Here is a 6,611-nt window from a genome sequence, read left to right on the forward strand (position 1 = left end):
AATATTGTCTTCTATTCTAAAAAGATCGCTCCTAGGGTTCATCATGAAGCACACTTGCTGCTATTAGAGATGTGAATTATAATATGTGGGGTACACTGTGTGGAGAAAAAATATGACATAAATGCTATGTACACTCACTTGAAATGATATAGTTTGCAATGTGCAGGATAAAAGCTGATGCAGATCCATGGGGAGTTAAACTTGTTCAATCAAATTTTAAAAATAATGATACATGTCTCTACACATTCTGAATATCTTGTTACGTTGACTAACTTGAATCATTTCAAATATTGGTTGCCTTATTTTTGACATGACTGTTTGAAATTCTTTGAGATAAGAATGGATTTGTCAATCCACTCCCAATAATACCAAATGATGAAGCAATGTTCAAAATGTGTCTGTAATTGTAGGATATGAAATGTACTGCAAGCTGTTCTGTGTACAGTAGAAGTTATTGTATATCCAAAGTATGTAAATGAACGTGTACCATAAGATCAATATTGGTGTGTGTTGTCCTGTAACAAAAATAAATATGAAAAGTAACAATGGGCAAAGCTGCCGACCAAGAAGAGATAAATGCAACAGATGTGTCATCTTGTATTGTTTGTTATATCATATTTGTCTGCTTATGAGTGTATATGTGAAGCCATGACAAGAGTAAAGATTGAGAGAAAAGTCTGAATACAGTGTATATCATTGAGAAAAAAAAAGTAGATTTATTTAAAATTCATGGGCATTGTGCCAGTCATGCACTTGTGATTTCTAAACATAGAAACACTGAACTAAGCAAAAACAACATACATGTATAATACATGGCATGGGAGAGATTTATCTTATATTTCAAGTACAGCTGAACAGGGGTCAGCTAGTAAAAACATATTACATTGCAGGACTCATCCAAACTGATTTGATAAAGCATTTCTACTTTGTGTATTCCTTAATTCCAGAATCCTCTTGACTTTCTCCAAAATGCAAATGCCCCCTAATCAAGATTTTTAGCATAGATGTGTACATATACACATGAATTAACCCAAATAATCAGCACATACACAGTACATTATAAATGATAATGTCATCTCAAACATATCTCACTTTGCTAAAGAAATCACATTCCTAACCTTCTATTAGAATGATTATCCCCATGAGCTTTGACTGCTATACCGGTGCGCAAAGACATCTCTACGTATGTTAATGAACAGGAGTTCTGATCGGAACATAAAGAATAAGATAAAGCCTTCAGATTGGAACATAGAAACCTATATGATGACAATGAGAAGATGTACATAAATTCATAAAAATCTGCACTTTCCTTCCATTGGTATCCTTCATATACAACTTTACAAATTCATCTCACATAATTTCAGTGTTACAGAAATATGCACTATGGAAATATTGGCACAAACATATATCTCAAGGTGTACAAGAAAAGTAGAATACTAGGGGGGCATTTCATCAATGTTTTGTCAGTGATTTTCATCGACAAATTTGCTCTCAGCCAATCAGATGCAAGGATTTCAGTAGCTTAAAACAGTTGTCAGTGACTGACGAGTTTCATGAAACGGAACTCTGGTCTATGGTGGCTAAATCTATTAGAAGTGGTATGTGAAATACACATCACAAGTACTGTAACAGGTATGCATAATTTAAAGGAAACTATTTCCTGGAATGTGAAAGTGGTGAGACTCAAGATGAAAGACAGCTTTGTTCATTTGCACATCAAAAGTATAACAAAATATACAATCTTCACACAAACGTCTTATCAAACACATATAGAACTGGCTACAAGCATTTACAGCTGTATCTACACACAAGACATGGTATGAAACTTCAGACTTGTTTTTTAAGAAAATGGAAACAATTTCTTACCAACATAGATAGTACTAAAAATGTAATCTATATTGCTGCAATTTAAAGTCACTATAATAAATTGCCACCCCCCCCCCCCCCCCCCCCCATTAGCATACATGTTGTATGTGCATTGCCTAGTCCAGTCCATCAGTCTTGCTGAATGCACAATCTGCAAAATCTTAGACCTAAAAATCAGGGATGCCAGTTTTCCGGCAGTAGCCGGAATTCCGGCTTTTTCATATTTTGGTGTCCAATTTCCGGCTTCGTGATATTATTTCCGTCTGTGTGGGAAAGCCGGAAAACACGAGAAAGAAACAAAGAAAGAAAGAAAGATGAACGAAAAAATATGATCATCTAAACTTGCGGGACATTCACTTTCACGATTTCCGTAGTATGTTTCGCATATACTTGGGCATGAGAATATCACAAAACGACTGTCATGCAAAACTAGCGCGATGTTGCTGCTGCTAGCTGGGACATGCAACACGTGCGATGATAGCGATCGAACAGTGTGTGGTGTTTCTATGCGATGTACTATGTGCGGTGCATGAATCATACTGCACTCTCGCTATAGCTACAGCGCTGAGACGGTGTGGTGAGTCGATTGAGTCAGCTGAACGAAGCAAAACTACGGAGTTTACGGCACTAGGACTTCTTTATTTTTGCTACAAATTCATTTCTCTGGAGAATACGACCACATTATTGTCCGGAAAGCGTTATGGAACATCCAAACGACGGAGTTACAGTACCGTTAGTACCGCATCGGAACTTCTTTACAAATTTTCAGATTCATTTCTTTATCATGATCATGTTAGGAGATGTTTATTGGATAGGTACCACAGCACCACTTGCACAGCGTCTGGAAAGTGTGACGGAACATTACTAATCATCTGATTGTGATTGCTTACACGAATGTTTCGCCTTCTCAGAGGCCCAAGCTGAGGGAGCTTGCATGGTTTGACTATTATTTGTTTTAATACTTACTGCTGGATTACTGCCTACCACCGTACCGGGTAAGGAATTGATTGATATTGTTGTTGTTGTTGGTTTTTTTTGGCCTACCGGTACTCATTGACTGCAATCCACATGGACTAAAAATGGCATTGGAAGTAGGAAGAGGCGCTGATGTTAAATTGATTGATGCTGGCGTGAAGAATAAGTTTAATTGGCGGTGGCTAGAATCAAAAGACACTGATGTATGTTTTTTGTTGGATTACATTCGTAAACTGGATGTAGCAGGGAAAGCAATATGCAAAGTGTGCTACCAAACAATTTCATACGGCAGTTCTGGAATCAAGGCACTGGTGAAACATGGCAACTCTGATACACATAAGAAGGCAAAGAAGATACATGCCACTATCTACCAAACACTGCCAGGAATCTTTAAAGCCGCAAATGCAGTAGAGTCAGGAGAAGCTGGCAAGGGAAATGAGTCTGTAGGGGGGAAGCAAGAACACTGTAGTCTGCCATATGGTGCTCCTCCAAATGTTCACCAATCAGATTTATGTTCTGGTAAAGAGAGATGCCCCTTTACCAAATGTTTCTTACTTAGATAGGAAGGCAAATGCTGAAGCAATGGTGGTGTCATTTGTAGCTGAAAATAACTTAACATTTTCGACGACATCAAAGATTTTAGACCTTGCAAAGGAGCTTGCAAAGGACAACAAAGTTTTGCAGGATTTGTCACTAGACAGGACTTCATGTACATACAAACTCAAAGATGGGCTAGCCATGGTGTGTCATAAACGTCTAGTTTCAGACATGAAGAAGAGCAGATTTTCCATTAATATCGATGAGTGTACAGCACAAAACAATAAGCGAGTGTTGAGTGTACTTGTATCATATTTCTCAGAGAGCCTTGGAATGTGTGTTGTACAACACTACATGTCAATGAAGATGACAACTGTGAATGCTAATACTGTATATCAAGCTGTCATCAAGGCATTCCGGGAAGATGACATTCCTTTGGAGAATGTGGGGTCCTCATTGAGCAACTCTGCAGCGTACATGCAAGGCAAAAACTCTGGCTTTGAAAAGAAACTACGTGATGTAGCACCACATATGCTCGACATAGATGGTGATTTGTGCCATCATGTACACACCACTGTCAAAAAATTCTGTGCACATTTTGATATGCATGTCGAGAGGCTTGCAGATGATCTCTTTCATGATTTCCACTATAGCCCTGATCTACAAGAACATTTGTCAGACATCTGTGATTTGCTTGGAATTGCATGTAAAATTCCTACAGAAAGGATTGCCCATCGCTGGCTGTCAGCTTTACGATGTTACATGCCGGAATGTTGAAATGTTAGAAGCGTTGACCATCTTTTACTTTGCATGGGTTGATGTGGACAATCTCTCTGCATGTGAACGCATGATCAATGATATCATCAGGAAAGTTGATCCTGCAAAGTTCCTAGTAAACAAGAAACAGCTTGACAGCATTTTGATCAAACTGAAATCCAAGCAACTGACAGCTAAAGGGCTTGCTAGGAAGAAACGGATAGTTGAACGGCTCTTCAACCAGCGTCAGCTTATGCATGCATGTATGAATCTGTACTGTAGTGTCTTACCTATGTTCAAGAGCTTTGTGCTAACATTTGAGAAGAAGGAACCTATGGTGCATAAAGTGCATGATGAACTCACGGAGCTCTTTCGAAGTTTCCTAGCATGTTTCCTGAAACATGAGACATTGTGTGATCTGTCAGCTAGACAGTTATCTGACTTAGTCATCAATGATGGTAATCTTCGGAAATGTTCAAAGATGTTTGTAGGTACAAGATGTGAACATGCACTCCTTCAAATGAAGCCTCAAGAGTTTCAAACATTCCTCAACAAAGTAGGGAATGGATATAAGAGTGCTGGGATCTATCTGCAAGAAAAGCTTCCTCTGAAAAACAAGCTGCTCCAGATGTTGTCAGCCATTGACCCCAAAGCAGAAGGACATGCATTTACTTGTTCCTACCTCCAAGGCCTGCCAAAGGAAATGAAAGTAAAACTACAGGGGAAACTCGGTATAACGAACACTGCTATAACGAGATATCGGTTACTACGAGGAAATTTTCCCGGTCCCAAATTTCCTTCCACACAAGTCTATGTAAAATGCTACTCTTATAGCGAGATCGGCTATAACGAAATAACTGCTATAACGAGATAGAATTTGTGACTTCCAAACAAGGAAAAACATAGCCAATCAAACCTGTTATAGCGAGGTAAAGCAAAATGTCTTCGGGTAAAGCTTTACTTCGCCTGTGCTATCACCTTCCGAGATTGTAAAGCTCGATGCGCCAAAAACTGTCTTGTACACACATAATACATTTTCTTCAGAGCTCTCCAGCTAGCACCGCATGTTGTACGTGTATGTGTGTGTGTGTGTGCACACACTGATACATGCAGAAAATGTGGTGGGACGGCCATATGTATACATGACATCATCATGACGTTTAGAAGGTGTGAGGCAATCTGATGCTGTATTTGGCTTTCTACGTAGGGAATTCCCCATCTTCACACACACTCACACGCAGTCATAATGTACACACAGAATGTGTCACATACACACACAACATTGTGCAGGCCATATTCCACACACAACACACACCCATACCATAACCACATCCCAATCCACAGACGATCTTGACACAATCGCAAGCTATATAAATTTACAAATTCAAACATCTTACAATTAATAAGAAACACATTCTTGATATTGGATTTCATTGGCGAAAAGCATCTTCTTACCCATAAAGGTGAGTAATTTCCTCACACACATTATCAAGTTATCAGTATTGATTGAAAGATGATGGGTAGTCCCACATGTGCAAATTAATGTCTTTATGATGCTTTCTGTTATGCCTACTGATATAACGAGATATCGGCTATAACGAGGAAAATGACTCGGTCCCGACCATCTCGTTATATCGAGTTTCCACTGTATCTCCAACAGAGAAAGATCAGTACAATCTGCAGGCATCAAATCTTTAGCTTGACAGATCTCTGCCTCCAGTAGAAGACAGACTTGATAAATGGTGGGCAGTGACATTGAAGAAGTATCCAGCACTGAAACCAGTCATTGTACCAGCACTGACCATCATCACTGGCGCAAGAATAGAGCAGTCCTTCAGTATCATGAAAAATGTGATCACGGAAACTACTAACAGGCTGAACATTGACACATTCAATGCAATACAAACTGTAAAGTTTGATCTGCTTTCCACAAATGAATCTTCAATTCAAAGGTATCATAGGAAAGATAAGTTTACCTCACCAGTTGATCAGTGATCAGTGGCATATCATGTGAGAACAGCATATATCAGACACAAGAGAAAAGTGGCAGAATCCCACACTTCATCTACCAGTTCATGTACCAGCCAAAAGAGAAAAGTGGCTGAATCCCACACTCTATCTACCAGTTCATCTACCAGCCAACCTCCATCAAAAATGAAGAAAGTCATCCACAAATCAAAGGCAACATCAAGTGTACACAGTGAAGTTGCCAAAATAAAAACCAAAGTTTTCCTGCAACAGAAACTGAATGTGCAACAGACCAAGAGAAAACGCTAGGTGAGTACATGTATAAAAATTGAAAATGTGTATGTTTTAATTTTCATTTATTTTTATATTAACATCAAAATGACCCCAAATTAGGGGATTAGATTTGAGGGAAGAAGAGCCCTCAGAAATGCTCAGATTGCACCAGAGAGCATCTAAGAACCCCAGAGCTTCCAGGGCCCTTGAGCGGGCCCTGGACCCCGGCCGAAGGG

The sequence above is a fragment of the Diadema antillarum genome, unplaced genomic scaffold (genome assembly GCF_040938485.1).
Source record: "Diadema antillarum isolate AM-2024a unplaced genomic scaffold, OU_Dant_1.0 seq00000569_RagTag, whole genome shotgun sequence".
Lineage (NCBI taxonomy): Eukaryota > Metazoa > Echinodermata > Echinoidea > Diadematoida > Diadematidae > Diadema > Diadema antillarum.